Source organism: Ictidomys tridecemlineatus, unplaced genomic scaffold, assembly GCF_052094955.1.
Source record: "Ictidomys tridecemlineatus isolate mIctTri1 unplaced genomic scaffold, mIctTri1.hap1 Scaffold_316, whole genome shotgun sequence".
Classification (NCBI taxonomy): domain Eukaryota; kingdom Metazoa; phylum Chordata; class Mammalia; order Rodentia; family Sciuridae; genus Ictidomys; species Ictidomys tridecemlineatus.
This window is the reverse complement of record NW_027522385.1, coordinates 165,026-179,993: the sequence shown is the minus strand read 5'-3', so window position 1 is coordinate 179,993 and position 14,968 is coordinate 165,026. Positions and strand designations below refer to the sequence as shown.

Below are 14,968 nucleotides of genomic sequence, written 5' to 3'. Positions count from 1 at the left end.
TGATCTCAGCACATCAGAGTAGTGTTTTCTGCCCTTGGTGGGATGTTCTACATGTCTCTTGTATCCTTTTGTCCTGGTTTACAGCTACACCTTGATGTGCAGTCTTAAGATTGTGTTGCAGTCATTGTGATCTCAGCCACCCAATATCAATTGATTGAGGAGTTTAATTGATTCAAACTTAAAACCTATTCATGGTAACTTAAACAGCCTCTTTGTTCTGTCCTGTAATCCTTTGAACCCCTTTCTCCTCTTTTCTATGTTCCTTTTCTGATTTTTAAAATGTTTAGTCTCATATTCTTTGCTTCCTTTACTACTTACATTTTTTATAAAGACATTCTATTTGAGAGTATTTTATATTTGGCTAATTTTTCTAATTAAATAGAATATATGACAAGTGCATAATTTTCACAGCACTGCTGTCATGATTGGTAAACTCCCACATGTGACTTACTGTCTAAACCTGGTGTTCTGACTGCATGCACCTCTCACCCAGAAAGCCTCAACATGGGAGCTATCCACTGCGATGCTGAACATCTTTGGAAGGCTGAGAGTCCCAGAGTGGCGTGTAACAGCATCCACATGGAGAACACCTCTCCTGGGAGAGGCTGAGATCAGAAGTGAGCTTCTCAAAACCAATCTTTACATCCCTGGGACAAATCAGCTCAGATGTTTAAAAGCACATCAAATGACCCTGTGGCACGTTTAGAGTCTTATCCCTTACTTTATAGTTTCAGAAAGAATGTTTTCCACAACTGAGTTGATAATTAAAATACTTTTATGAGGATAAAATGTATACAACATAAACATTCTGATCACTTTTCAGCATTCAGTAAAGTGGCCTGGAATCTATTCAGATTATTGCACAACAGTCACCACCACTCATGACAGCATTCACTTCCTAACTGAATAGAGGTTCTCCACATACCAAGGGATAGTACCCCACTGCCCCCTCTCTTGGTCTCTGGGACACTCTTGTGTTCCTGCTCTGTCACTCTGCCCACTCCAACTCCCACAATCTTTAAATACATTTATACAATGTTTGTTCTTTTGATACTAAACGAGCTTCACTGAGTATAGTAACTTTAGGAGTCAGCTATGCAGCCCCATGTTCCAGAATATTTTCTATTTTAAGGTCATTGCATATTGCTTACATATTATTATGATTGTAGGTGTTGAGTTGTTTTTAAGTTCAAATATTTAAAGCATGGTTTTAGGAGCAGTGATGTGGAAATGACTATTTGATTCCCTGCATGTAAAATGTGTGTGTGTGTGCCTTTGAGTGTGTATTGTTTGTGTGCTGGATCATGTGATATTTTGTGGTAGAATATGTTTACAAATGTAGTTAGGAAAAATACAGATAATAGAGATGATGCAATATTTGAAAACCATTGGAACTGTTGTGTATCTAAAAAGAGTTTGGAATAACCCAAGTTATGACAAGTGACATCCAACTCACAGGCCCCTATTAAGGATTCAGTGAGAAATATGACATTGCCATAATATCTCAGAGAGGCACATGGTTTGGCTTTCATTGATGTAATTGTCATCCCTGCATGTCCAAGTGGATGGTTTAACAGAGGGAGCGAGACTTTGCATTGCATTTAAACCAAAGACTCTAAACACTCTGTCATGATAAATCACTCTAGATTCAGTGCAATTTCTTGCCTTAACAGAACTTATTCACCACTGCCTTCTGAAATGTTTACAGTCTTCTCCCACATGTATCTGAAAATAACAATTATACGTTTTTCAGTACAAATAAACACCAAAGGGCTAAACGAAGCATAGCTATGGGTCACGAGGATCTGGATACAGTAAAATATTGGATCATCTTTCAGTGTGATTCTTGCATAGGATATTATGCTGTCCAAGATGGACATTACCATGAAGCAACTCATGAGCAGCAGGATTGTCTGGGTGGCCCTCAGTTCTGGGGATGACACTGGAGACAGGCTGCTGCTGTGGAGATGTTGGGACTGCCTCTTATGCCTGCACAGGAGAGCCACCATGTATCCATTGGAGAAGGCCATGATTTCTATAAAGAAGACTTCCCTGAAGGTCAGCAGGGTGGACAAGCTGTGCCGGAGGAAGAAGGTCATGGGAATGAAGGAGCAGGATTCTTTGATGTACATAAAGTTGTCTGAGGTCCAATTGGGGGTAGTAGCAAATGAGATGAAGAGATGACTACTGAAGGATGAGTAGATGACCCACAGGAAGAGAAAAAAACACAGGTTGTGAAGAGAGGATTTATGTTTGAACCTTGCCAAGCAGGAGCTCCTGGGGCTGAGGGTGATGGCTTGGAGGCACTCAGCAGGCAGGTGGCACAGATGGAAAAGCCCCTCATCAACCTGTACAGGCAGATGAGCAATTTACACGTCAGGTCATCCCACCTTTCCCCCTGAGGTGTAAAAATGTCCGAAGCTATGAAGCCATTGATGAGCAGAATTGCCAGGTAAATCAGGGCCAGGAGACCAATGGGCAGGTCAGTGGGATTAGGTCTGTGCCCAGTAATGTGCTAGGAGATGTGAACGATGTGAACTGTCAAGCCTCAATGCTGCAGTCTGGCTGGGCATAATTCAGGAGCCACTTGTCAACAGAAACAAACTTTACTTTTAGAACCCACACACCACACCACACAGCTCCTCAGGAAAAACTCTCAGAGCCCAACTGCCACCACCGGCTTCCCACAAGCCTCTCAACCTCCCCCACTCCTCCTGCTTTTGAGGCCAATTGGCTAGGTCGTGTGGGCAGAGCCAAAAAAAGTCCCCCAATGAGCATCACCACAGAGGAGCAAATTTGTAGCTCCTTCTAGTGTAGAGAAAATATGTATGTCATGTGTAGTTTTATCTGCTAAATCATTGCCCGAACTGAGGGCTACAGGCAATCCTCTATGTGCCCTAATATGTTCTATAAAGAATGGATCTTTTCTGTCCCAGATTAGACTTTGTACTGTGGAAAGCAAAGAGAAAACAGTAGAGGAAGGGGAAATCCTACCAGCATTTTCAAGGGATACTATAGCATTAACTAAGTTGGAGCCTCATCCCACATGTTTGAGATTAGGGCCGACTTTTTTATTAGATGCAGGGTCTCTGGTTTTATTCCCAGGTCCTTGATCCATTAAAAGAAACTTGAAATAAAAAAAAAGTGAGGAGGGGAGATTTTGGCTGCAGGGTGTTCATTCCAGTTGTTAGTTGGTTGGTTTTCTGTTTTTTTTGGGGGGGGGGCATTAGTATGGAACCCAGGGGTGCTTAATCTCTGAGCCCCAGTCGCAGCCCTTTGCATTTTTATTTAGAGACAGGGCCTCACTGAGTTGCCTAGGGCCTCACTAAGTTGCTGAGGCTGGCCTCCAACTTATGATCCTCCTGCCTCAGTCTCCCAAGCTGCTGGAATAACAGTTATGCACCACCCAACCTTGATTCATTCAGGTATTTAATATAAAATGGTTATTTAGGAAAACTTTTATATTTACATAAAATTTACCAAAACAACAGAGGAATTTCCTAAATATCCTCCACCTGGGAAGGAGAAATCCATCCTCCATTTTACAAATTTAGCATTACTGTGTGTACTGGATTGCTACAGCTATCAGATCAGAATACCACAGACTGAGTGCTGAAAAGGTTGGAAATCCATGATGAATGTTTCTTAGATTTGCTTCCTCCTGTGTCCTTTTTTCTTGACTTGCAGATAGCCACCTGAGGTTGTATCCTTTTCTGGTCTCCCTTCTGAGCATTGTCTGAATCCAAAACTTATAAGGACGTGAGTAACACCTTTTTAGGACAAAGCCATGTGAACTCGTGTGAATGTACCATAACTATATTGGTAAAGGTTCTGCCTTCCAATGTTACCTCAGTATCAAGGTCTGAGAGTTAGGACTTGAATGTAGAAAGTTTGAGAGTACATGAGTCAGCCTGTGACACAGGGCACCAAACCAAGAACTGACATCAAACACTACCAAATAAGAGTTATCGTTTGAATTTCACAAATTTTTTGTGGGGGTCATTTATTTATGTGCACATAGAAAAGTAAAGTCCATTTCATTCTACTGTCTTCTATATTCAGATTGCCCCTCCATTTTCATCATTCCCCTTTGACAAATCCAATGTACTTCTATTCTTTCCTACCCACCACTTATTGTGAGATAGCATCAACATACTAGAGAAAGCATTGGTTCTTTAGTTTGAGGAGTTTGAATAACTCCCATTAGCATGACAGTCCCCCATTCCATCCACTGACTGGCAATGTGTATCACTCCTCTTTGTTCAGGTATATTCCATGGTGTGTATGTAGCACATATTTTTCACCCATTCATCTGGTGAAGGACACCTGTGTTGGTTCCACAGTGAGCAATTGTGAGTTGAGCTGGTGTTAACATTGATGTGCCTGCATCACTATAGTATGCTGATTTTAAATCCACGTGGTGGTTCCATTCCTAGTTTCCTGAGCAATCTCCACCGTGATTTCCAGAGTGGTTGCACCACTTTGCAGTCCCACAGTTATGCATGAGTGTAACTTTTCCCCCACATCCTCACCAACACTTCTTGTTACTCATATTCTTTATAATTGCCATTCTGACCTGCATGAGATGAAATCCCAGTATAGTTTTAGTTTGCATTTCTCTAATTGCTAGAAAAAAAAAACTCAAGAAAATATTGAACATTTTTTTTCTATATTTGTTGACCATTGGTATTTCTCTCTCTATGAAGTGTCTGCTCATTTTCTTTGCCCATTGATGGATTATTTGTTTTTGTGGTGTTCAGTTTTTTGAGTTATATCCTGGAGATTAGTGCTCTGTCTGAGATGTGGGTGGCAAATATGTTCTCCCATTCTGTAAATACTCTTCCCCACATTCTTGATCATTTCCTTTGCTGTAAAAACTTTTGAGTTTGGTTTCATACCATTTATTTATTCTTGATTGAACTTTTTGCGCTTTAGGAGTTTTATTGAGGAAGTTGATTCCTAAGCCAACATGAGGTAGATTGGGGTCTCTGGGTCTCTGGTCTAATGCTTAAGTTCTTGATCCACTTAGAGTTAGGTTTTGTGCAGGTTGAGTGACAAGGGTTTAATTGCATGTAGCTACATGTGGATTTTCAGTTTTTCCCACTCCATTTTTGTGAGAGGTTATCATTTCTCCAATGTGTGTTTTCAGCGCCTTTGTCTAGTATGAGGTCACTGTATTTCTGTGGATTCGTCTCTGTGTCTTCTGTTCTTACCATTGGTCTACCTGTCTGCTTGGTGCTCATACACCATGCCATTTTTGATACTGTAGCTCTGTAGTATAACTTAAGGGTCTGGTATTGTGATATTTCCTGCTTCATTTTTCTTGCTAAAGATTGGTTTGGCTATGCTGGGCCTCTTGTGTTTTCCAAATGAATGTTATGACTGATTATTTCTATTTCTATGGAAAATGTTACTGGGATTTTAATAGGAACTCTATTCAATCTGTGTAGCACTTGTGGTAGTATGGCCATTTTGACAATGTTAATTCTGCCTCTCTAAGATCAAGAAAGATCTTTCCATCTCCTTAGGTATTCTTCAATTATATTCTTTAGAGTTCTATGTTTTTCTTGTTAAAGTCTTTTATCTCTTTTGATTGATTTCCAAATATATATATATTTTGAGGCTACTGTGAATGGGGTAGTTTTCCTAATTTCTTTTTCAGTCAATTCATCACTGATGTATAGGAATGCAATTGAATTATAGGTGTTGATTTTACATCCCGCTACTTTGCTAAATTCATTTGTGAGTTCTAGAAGTTTTCTAGTGGAGATTTTTGGTTTCTCTAAATATAGAATCATGTGATCAGCAAATAAAGATAGTTTGAGTTCTTCTTTTTCCCTTCATGTTCCTTTAATTTCTTTCTTCTGTCCCTTGCTCTGGCTAGAGTTTCAAGATGATGTTGAATAAGAAGTGCTGAAACAGGCATCCTTATCTTGTACCAGTATTTCAAGAGAATATGTTTTCAATCTTTCTATTTAGAATGATGTTGGCATTGGGTTTAGCATATATAGCTTTTACAATACATGTTCCTTATATCCCTGGTTTTCTAGAATTTTGAACATCAATACTTGCTGTGCTTTATCAAAGTTTTTTCTGCATCTATTCAGAAAGTATGATTCTTGTCTCTAAGTCTATTGATGTGATGTATTACATTTACTGATTTCTATTACGTTGAACCAAACTTGCATTTTTAGATGAACCCCTCTTGATCATAGGACTCTAGATTTTTAAAATGATTTTGTAGTCATTTTGCCAGAATTTTATTAAGAATTTTTGCATCTAAGTTCATCAGGGTTATTGGTCTGAGGTTGCTTTTCTTGGTGTGCCTTTGTCTGGTTTTGGTATCAGGGTGATACCAGCTTTATGGAATGAGTTTGAAAAAGTTCCCTTCTCTTCTATTGCATGGAATGATTTGAGAGGTGTTGGTGTTAGTTTTTATTTGAAAGTCTCATAAAATTGGCTGATTCCTATCAGAACTCAAAGATGATAGTTAATCAGATATGATTTCCATTTTCAGTCATTTGGGTTTATTTTTGCCTTTTAACTTGAATTAGTTTGTTCTTCCCTCCCTTTAAAAATACATTGTTGGTTGTTGAAAACATTACATAGTTCTTGACATATCATGTGTCACACTTTGATTTAAGTAGGTTATGAACTCCAATTTTTTACTCCATATACAGATTGCAGAATAACATAAGTTACACATCCACTGATTTACATATTGCCATACTAGTGTCTGTTGTATTCTGCTGCCTGCCCTATCCTCTACTATACCCCCTCCCCTCCCCTTCCCCTCCCATCTTCTCTCTCTACCCCATCTACTGTAATTCATTTCTACCCCTTGTTTATTTTCCTTTTTCCTCACTTTCTCTTGAATGTAATTTCGTATAACCATGAGGGTCTACTTTCATTTCCATGCAATTTCTCTTCTCTCTCTCTTTCTCTCCTTGTTCTTGTTGCTGTTTAATGGTGATCTTCTCATGCTCTTCCTCCCTATTCTCTTCTTAGTTGCTCTTTTTATATCAAAGATAACATTTGGCATTTGTTTTTTCAGGAATTGGCTAGCTTCACTTAGCATAATCTGCTCTAGTGCCATCCATTTCCCTGCAAATTCCATGATTTTGTCATTTTTTTAATGCAGAGTAATACTCCATTGTGTATAAATGCCACTTTTTTTATCCATTCATCTATTGAAGGGCATCTGGGTTGATTCCACAGTCTAGCTATTGTGAATTATGCTGCTATGAACATCATTGTAGCAGTATCCCCATAATACGCTCTTTTAAGGTCTTTAGGGAATAGTCCAAGAAGGGCAATAGCTGGGTCAAATGGTGGTTCCATTCCCAGCTTTCCAAGGAATCTCTATACTGCTTTCCAAATTGGCCACACCAATATGCATTCCCACCAGCAATGTACAAGTGTACACTTTTCCCCACATCCTCGCCAGCACTTGTTGTTGTTTGACTTCATAATGTCTGCCAATCTTTCTGGAGTGAGATGGTATCTTAGGGTGGTTTTGATTTGCATTTCTCAGACTGCTAAAGATGATGAGCATTTTTTCATGTATTTGTTGATTGATTTTATGTCCTCCTCTGAGAAGTGTCTGTTCAGGTCCTTGGCCCATATGTTGATTGGGTTATTTGTTATCTTATTGTTTAGTTTTTTGAGTTCTTTGTATACTCTGGATATTAGGGCTCTATCTGAAGTGTGAGGAGTAAAAATTTGTTCCCAGGGTGTAGGCTCCCTATTTACCTCTCTTATTGTTTCTCTTGCTGAGAAAAAAAACTTTTTAGTTTAAGTAAGTCCCATTTGTTTATTCTTGTTATTAACTCTTGTGCTATGAGTGTCCTATTAAGGAATTTGGAGCCTGACCGCACAATATGTAGATTGGAGCCAACTTTTTCTTCTAGCAGACGCAGAGTCTCTGATTTGATATCAAGCTCCTTGATCCACTTTGAGTTAACTTTTGTGCTTGGCCAGAGAAAGAGATTCAGTTTCATTTTGTTGCATATGGATTTCCAGTTTTCCCAGCACCATTTGTTGAAGATGTTATCCTTCCTCCATTGCAGCTTTTAGCCCCTTTATCAAATATAAGATAGTTTTAACTTTGTGGATTAGTCTCTGTGTCCTCTATTCTGTACCATTGGTCCACCCGCCTGTTTTCGTACCAGTACCATGCTGTTTTTGTTACTATTGCTCTGGAGTATAGTTCGAAATCTGGTATCGCTATACCACCTGATTCACACTTCCTGCTTAGAGATTCTTTTGCTATTCTGGGTCTTTTATTTTTCCATATGAATTTCATGATTTCTTTATCTATTTCTACAAGAAATGCCATATGAATTTTGATTGGCATTGCATTAAACTTTTGAGAACTTTTGGTAATATCGCCATCTTGATGATGTTAGTTCTGCCTATCTATGAACAGGGTATATTTTTCATCTTCTAAGATCTTCTTCTATTTCTCTCTTTAGGGTTCTGTAGTTTTCATTGTATAAATCTTTCACCTCTTTTGTTAGGTTGACTCCCATGTATTTTTTTTTTTTGAGGATATTGTGAATGGAGTGGTTTTCCTCATTTGCATTTCAGAAGATTTGTTGCTGATATACAGGAATGCCTTTGATTTATGCGTGTTGATTTTATATCCTGCCACTTCGATGAATTAATTTATAAGCTCTAGTTGTTTCTTTCTACACCCTTTTGCGTCTGTTAGATATAGGATCTTATTATCCACAAATAGTGATAATTTAAGTTCTTCTTTTCCTATTTTTATGCCTTTAATTTCTTTTGTCAGTCTAATTGCTCTGGCTAGTATTTCAAGAACTAAATTCAATAGAGGTGGTGAGAAAGGGCATCCCTGTCTTGTTCCAAATTTTAGAAGGAATGCCTTCTGTTTTTCTCCAGTCAGGATGATGCTAGCCTGAGGCTTAGCATAGATAGCTTTTACAATGTTGAGGTACGTTCCTGTTTTCTAGTGTTTTGAACATAAAGGGATGCTGTACTTTGTTGAATGCTTTTTCTGCATCTATCGAGATGATCATGTGGTTCTTATCTTTAAGTCTATTGATGTGGTGAATAACATTAATTGATTTCCATTTATTGAACCAGCCTTGCATCATGGGGATGAATCCTACTTGATCATGATGCACAATTTTTTTGAAATGCCTTTTTATCTGGTTCACCAGGATTTTGTTGAGGATTTTTGCATCTAAGTTTATTAGAGATATTGGTCTGTAGTTTTCTTTCTTTGAAATGTCTTTGTCTGGTTTCAGTATCAGGGTGATGTTGGCCTCATAGAATGAATTTGGAAGAGCTCCTTCTTTTTCTATTTCTTGAAATAGCTTCAAAATATTGGTATTAATTCTTCTTTGACGGTTTTGTAAAACTCGGCTGTATACCCATCCGTTCCTGGGCTTTTTTTAGTTGGTAGTCTTTTGATAGCTTCTTCTATTTCCTCCTTTGCAATTGGACTATTTAATTGCGTGTATCCTCCTGACTCTGTCTGGGCAGATCATATGACTTAAGAAGTTTATTGATATCTTCACTATATTCTATTTTATTAGAATATAGCTTTTCAAAATACTTTCTAATTATGTTCTGTATTTCTGTAGTGTCCGTTGTGATATTGCCTTTTTCATACAGTATGTTAGTAATTTGAATTCTTTCTCTTCTTCTCTTCTTTAGCATGGCTAAGGGTCTGTTGATCTTATTTATTTTTTTGAAGAACCATCTTTTAGTTGTATCAATTTTTTCAATTTTTTTTGTTTCAATTTCTTTGCTTTCTGCTCTGATTTTAATTAATTCTTGTGTTCTACTACATTTGCTGTTTTTTTGCTTTTCCTTTTCTAGGGTGTTGAGATGAAGTGTGAGTTCATTTATTTGTTGTTTTTTTTTTTTTTTCTTTTTTTGAGGAATGACCTCCAGGTGATGAATTTTCCTCTTAAAACTGCTTTCATTGTGTCCCATAGGATAGGAGGGTTTTGGCCCAGAATGAATTAGGTCCATACTTTGAGACAGCCTTTTTGAGTTCTTTCAAGTCTTGGGCCTCTCATAAGGCTGGTCTATGGCCCACAGGATAAGCATTTACCAGGAAAGCCATACAAGATGGCAGCTTCCCCGGCTTTTCCAGGTTTCCACCAGAGGGTGGAGAATTTCCATGGCGGGAGAGGTGATATTATGGCGGAGGCCACTCCCCATCCCATCTCTCTATCATGTGTTCTGGGACAGGAGAACTTGGTGTGGAACCCAGAGGACAAGGCCAGGGATCAAAAAGATCTAGGAGGCCATTGTCAGAGGAAGCTTTTAAATCTTTCTCCTCCTGGGCAGTGAGAGGACTGACTCGCTGTGACCCAAGAGGCTCCTTAACAATGGCTTCCCAGTCAGGGTCGTTGTACTTAGTATAAGATTGCCCCATCTTTTCCAGGGATACCCTTACCTTGAAACTCCCTTGGCTTGGATCGCCGATACTTCCTTGGCGTCTGGGTTTGGTGTCCGGGTTCGGTGTCCCTGTTCGGGCACTAGATGTTGGGGTTTTTAGTCCCCTATCTCCTCCTGACTGGCGGGAGAAGTGGGAAAGAACGCCCCGACCAAGACAAGCCAAGAAAGGTAAAGGTCGACTGGTGGCCTGAACCCAGCCCTCCCTCGCTGGAGGACAATCAGATGCGCCAGGGAGATGAGTTGAAGCAGGATCTCATTCATTCAGGAAGTACACACAGCTTATATACTGCACCGGAGCCAATCAAGATAAAGGTCTTAGGGTGGAGTGAGTTCACTTGTACACCCACCCCAGAGTCTGTAAGGGAAGCACAAGCTGTCCACGAGGGCGGGAGAGTCCTGGACCTATCCTGGAGGTGGTCCGCCTCTTCCTTCACTGGCCACAGCACCTCCTTCTGGCTGATCACCAGGAGCCATCCCAGGTACATATTCAGCCACAAGACCGGGAAGCAGGCAGCCAGGCCCTTCAGAGCTACACCTCTGAATATTTTTATTTCTTTATTTATGAATTTATTTTTATTATGAGACAGGTTCTCGCTAAGTTGCTGAGACTGGCCTTAAACTTGTGATCCTCCTGCCTCAGCCTCCCAAGTTCCTGGGATGACAGCAGTTTGCTCTAGACCCTGGCTTTCCTGGTTTTTTTTTTTATGTTACTACTACACAGTGCTCAAGTATATATATGTGTCTCCTGTTTGTATCCCACATTATATCTCTCTTATTTTTGTGGTTGTTGTTGTTTTTTGCTTTTTGCAGGGGGTTGCTGTGGATTGAATTCAGGAGCACTCAACGACTGAACCCCATCCCCAACCCTATTATGTATTTTATTTAGAAACAGGGTCTCACTGAGTTGCTTACTGCCTTGCTTTTGCTGAGGCTGACTTTGAACTGGTGAACCTCCTGCCTCAGCCTCCTGAGTCCCTGGCACGAAAGGTGTGCACCACACCCACTTTTTACTCATCAGAGAGCAGTCTTCTTGGAGGAAGCAGGTGCTAAGTCTCATGATGAATGTAAGTATTACTACCTGAAGTGATGTCATTGTGGGCTACATAAGCCAGCTTTCCTGTGGTGTCCACACCATGACCAGCAATGTAATAAATGTCACTTGTCTCGTCTCCACAGAGCAGCAGGATAGGCACTGACTGTCTCTGCATTTCCAAAAAGTCACATTGACCAAGAGACTAAAGATAGGCCAGGAGCAAGGACAGGGACCAGGCTAGGAGAGCAGCCACTCCCAGCCTGGTGCCTGGGCAATGGCACCTCATGAACCCATCCTCACTGCTGTGCTTGATTTGGAGCTTTTAGGGGTCATAGATGTGCGAGGTCTCCAGCTCCTTTTTTTCACGGTGCTCCTAATCATTACATGCTAACACTCCTGGGAAACCTGCTCATTATCACCCTGACCTTGGCAGACCGCCACCTGCACACTCCTATGTACTATTTCCTGCGCCATTTCTCCCTGCTGGAGGTGGGGTTCACGTCCAGGGTCACCCCACAGATGCTGGCACACCTCCTCTCTGGTCACAGGACCATTGCCTGTGCCAGGTGCTTTATGCAAACAGGGCTCTACTTCATCTTGGGCACAGTGGAGTCCTTGCTACAGGCTGTTATGTCTGGTGACCGGTACCTGGCCATCTGCCTCCTGCTGCAGTATCCCACTCTCATGAAGCCCCGGGTGTGCAGCTGGCTGGTTCTCGCCTGTTGGGTCACCAGCGTCTTGGTCCTTGGGGTGCTGTGTGCCTGAATGTTCTTCCTGCACTTCTGCTGTCCCCGCATCCTCAACCACTTCTTTTATGACAGCATCCCCTTGCTGGAGCTGGTGTGTGATGACACCAGGATTCTGCAGCTGGTCAGCTTCCTGGTGGCTATATGCACCCTGGTCAGCTCTGTGCTTGTGATGGTTTTGTCATACTGCTGCATCATTCACACTGTTCTGCACCTGCCCGTATCTGGGGGTCGCAGCAAGGTCTTCTCTACCTGCTCCTCCCACACGCTGGTGGTTTCGCTCAGCTATGGGAGCTTCATAATTATGTACCTGAAGCCCATTCAAACTGGGCACCTGTCCCTCAACAAAAGAGTGGCTTTCTTCAACACCCTAGTGTCACGCCTGCTGAATCCCTTCATATACTGCTTCAGAAATGATCTGGTCCAGAAAGCCAGCAGGGATGTGCTTCTCAGGGGGAGAGTGCTTTCTTCTCAGATATTCAGAGGGAAAGCTTTCCAATGCTCTGCTACTAAGCACGGCACAGTGGCACACACCTGTTATCCCAGTGGGTGGGGAGACTGAGGCTGGAGGATAGCAAAGTTGAGGCCAGACTCAGTAACTTAGTAAGGCCATAAGCAATTCAGCAAGACATTGTCTCAAAAAAAAAAGGAGGAAGAGGAGGAGGAGGAGGAGGAGGAAGAAGAAAAGAAGAAGCTCTATTTCTTTTGGTTTCATTTTATTTTATTTTTCAATGAACATGAAGACCATTTTACTAGAGTGAAGAAAAAAAATATTAGTTCAAATATCTGCTGGGGGGCTGGGAATGTGATTTAGAGCTCTCCTGGCATGAAGGTTCAAATCACTAAGCACAAAAAAGAAATAAATAGATAAATAAAATTATAAAAATAAAGAAAGAAAAGAAAAAAAGAAAGAAAGAAAGAAAGAAAGAAACAAAAAACACCTGCTGGTGCTCTCCTGTAATCTCACTGACTTGGAAGGATGAGGCTTGGATATTACAAGCAAAAGTGAGGTGCTAAGCAAAATAGGCCTGGGAATGGGGCTCAGTGGTTGAATGCACTGAGTTTAATCTTCAGTACCCCCCCAAAAAAAAATTTGATGCTGGTAACTTTAAAGTGGAGAAGATTTACAAACCCTTTTTTGTCCAGCTGATCAAGGTCAAGGTCAATAGTGACAGGTCATGTTGACACCATGGTGTGATACAAATTTCTCTTTAATTTTTGTCATCTTCTACCAGAAACCAGTGATCCCAGGATGATAATTAGAAAAACTTTAGACAAATTCCAGTAGAGGGAGATCCTATAGCATAACTTACCAGTGCTCCTAAAAGCTATCAAGGTCATCAAAGATGAGGAAGTCTAGGCACTGTCATGATGAAGAGCCAAAGGGGACATGCTACCTTCATGGAGGTGGTGGTCTTTAAGCAGAATTCTACACCAGTGGAACTCAGGAAATCTGAGTGACTCATGGACAAAATTTAGTAATGCTTCATTGACTGTAACAAACATGCCATGCTAATATGCCTTGTTCTCCTTCTCCTCCTCCATCTTCTTTTCTTCCTTCTCTACCTCCTCCTCCTCCTCCTCTTTCTCCTCCCCCTCTGCCCTCTCCTCATTCTTCTCCTCATCATCATATTCATCTCTCCTCCTCCTCCTTTCTCCTCCTCCTCCTTCTCCATCTCCCCCTTCTCCTCCTCCATCTCCTCCTCCTCCTCCCCTCCTACATCATCTTCTCCTCCTGCTGCTCCTTCACTTCCTCCTCCGAATATCTCACCTCTTTCTCCTCCTCTGCCTCCTCCTGCTCCTTCTTCTCCTACTCCTCCTGCTTCTACTTCTCCTCTTCCTTTTCCTTGTTATCCTCCTTCTCAACTTCTCCTCCTCCATCTCCTTATTATTATCATCTCTTTTCTCTTCCTTCACCTCCTCCATCTCCTGGTACTCATTCTCCTCCTCCTCCTCCTCCTACATCATCTCCTCCTCCTGCTGCTCATTCACCTCCTCCTCCAAATATCTCACCTCTTCCTACTCCTCCATCTCCTCCTGCTCCTTCTTATCCTCCTCCTCCTGCTTCTACTTCTCCTCTTCTTTTTCCTTGTTATCCTCCTCTTCAACCTTCTCCTCCTCCATCTTCTCCTCCTCATCATCTCTCTCCTCTTCCTCCACCTCCTCATTTTCTGATCCTTCTTCTCTTTCTTCTCCTCTTCCTCCTCCTCCTTGTCTATCTCCTCCTCCTTCTCCTCCCTATCTCCTCCAATTCCTCCTTCTCTTCTTCTCCTCATCATATTCAACATTATCATCTCTACTCCATCTCCTCTTCCTCCTCCTCCTCTTCCTCCTTCTCCTCTTCGTCCTCTTCCTTCTCTCTTTCTCCCACTACTTCTTCTCTTTTTCCTCCATCTCCTCTTTTTTTGTCCTTTATCTTCTTCTCTTCTCCTCTCTCTCCTCCTCCGTCTCTTCTTCCTCCACCTTCTCCTTCTCCTCCTCATCATCATCCCTCCTCCTCCCCTTCTCCTCCACCTCCTCCCTTTCATTTTCTTCCTACCTCTCCTTCTCCTTCTCCTCACTCTCCTTCTCCTTCTCCTTTTCCTTTTACTTCTCCTTTTCCACCTCCTTTTTTTTCATCTCTTCCTCCTCGTTCTCCTTGTCCTCCTTCTTCTCCTCTTCAACATCATCATCTCTCCTCCTTCTCCTCCTCCTCCTTCTTCTCCGGCTTCTTCTCCTTCTTTTCCTAATCTCTCTCTCCTCCTCCTCCATA

The 14,968-nt window shown here is 41.4% G+C and overlaps 2 pseudogenes; one reads left to right on the top strand and one right to left on the bottom strand.

The window, feature by feature from the left end:
* Window positions 1-1,676: 1,676 nt before the first annotated feature.
* LOC144373223 (vomeronasal type-1 receptor 97-like) lies at window positions 1,677-11,645 on the bottom strand (annotated as a pseudogene).
* A 99-nt stretch (window positions 11,646-11,744) lies between these two features.
* LOC144373222 (olfactory receptor 6E1-like) lies at window positions 11,745-13,504 on the top strand (annotated as a pseudogene).
* Window positions 13,505-14,968: the final 1,464 nt, after the last annotated feature.